We start from the raw sequence: 1740 nt of genomic DNA, 5'->3' as shown, positions 1-1740 counted from the left end.
AAAGGTCTCACTCTGCCACCCAGGCAGAGTGATGTAATCATAGCTCACTATGATCTCCAACACCTGGGCTCAAGGAATCCACCTGCCTCAGTTTCCTACTAGCTAGGACTATAGGCATATTAATGCCTGGCAAATTTTAAAACAATATTTTTTGTAGAGATGGAGTCTTGTCATGTTGCCCAGACTGGTCTTGAACTCTTGGCCTCAAGCAATCCTCCCAGTTCAGCCTCCCAAAGTGCTGGGATTGCAAACACCCAACCAGGAGTGTGTTTTAGATGACCAAAGACACTATTGTTAATTTTCGGGGCAGGAGATAATGGCATTATGATTATGAGTTAAAAGTTCTTATTTTTAGAGAATTTTACATAGGTCAAGTATACAAGATGAGATTACTGGGTGTCTGGGATTTTTTTTTTTTTTAAGTTTGGCAAACACAAAAAAGGGACAAATAAAATGTGCTTGGTAAAATCGCCATAATTGTATAATTATAATTGCATGTAATCAGGGTAATAGGTTTATGGAGGTTTATTGTCATATTCTTGGTATGGTTGTGTGTGTTTGCAATTGTTTACAATAAAGATTCAGGGATAGGAGTGAGAAGAGAAGGGAAAAAAGCAAAAACATATACTAATATGATAGAACATTAAGCACTCTACAACCTAAAAACAAAGCTTAAACAACTTTAACTTTTTACAGGAGCCTATGCATTTCAAATGTACTGTTATAAAGGAAAACCACTCAACAGGAAAATGATGCAATGAGGTATATGTGTGTGTGTCTCTGTGTGTATTTTTTTCCTTTTTTTTTTTTTTTTTTTTTTTGAGACAGGGTCTCACCCTGTCGCTCAGGCTGAAGTGCAGTGACCTAATCAAAGCTCACTGCAGCCTCTACCTCCTGAACTTAAACTATCCTCTTATCTCAGCCTCCCAAGTAGCTGGACCTAACTATAGGTAAATGCCATCATGCACGGCTAATTTTTGTATTTTTTTGTAGAAATGGGTTCTTGCTGTGTTGCCCAGGCTGGTCTCGAACTCCTGGCCTCAAGCAATCCTCCTGCCTCCACATGAAATGTGTTTGGTAAAATCTGGCCTCCCAGAGTGCTGGGATTATAGGGATGAATCACCACACCCAGCGTGTTTGTAATTTCTGGGTTTTCTTTTATGTAACAGAGTGACAGAGTCTTGCTCTGTCACTCAGGGTGGAGTGCAGTGACATGACTATGGCTCAATGCAGCCTTGGCCTCCTGGGCTCAAATTATCCTCCTGCCTCAGCCTCCCAAGTAGTTGGGACCACAGGCACATGTCACCACACCTGACTAATTTTAAATTTTTTTTTTTTTTTTTTTTTTTTTTTTTTTTTTTGTAGAAATGGAGCCTCCCCATGTTGCCTATGCTAGTCTTGAACTCTTGGCCTCAAGTGATCCTCGCAACTTAGCCTCTCAAAGTGCTGGGAATATAGGCATGAGCCACTGTTCCAAGCCTACGTTTCTAATTTCTTAAACAGCAGGTAACAAATCTAATCTTTAGCAAAATGATACAGTTTCTATTGACAGTAGAAGTTCCTAGACAGGCAGCCACATGCAATACATGAGATGAAATGTTTTAATCTCATTGCACTGTTTAAAACCGTCAAATACCTTCATTAAAAAATAATAGTTAAGAATCATTGCCAATGTAAACAGCAGAGATATGACCTAGAACAGATGTCTTATTAGTTCATTGTAATTGTACACATGAGGAC

The sequence above is a fragment of the Saimiri boliviensis genome, chromosome 1 (assembly GCF_048565385.1).
Source record: "Saimiri boliviensis isolate mSaiBol1 chromosome 1, mSaiBol1.pri, whole genome shotgun sequence".
In the NCBI taxonomy this organism is placed as follows: Eukaryota; Metazoa; Chordata; class Mammalia; order Primates; family Cebidae; genus Saimiri; species Saimiri boliviensis.
This window is presented reverse-complemented; position numbering follows the sequence as displayed.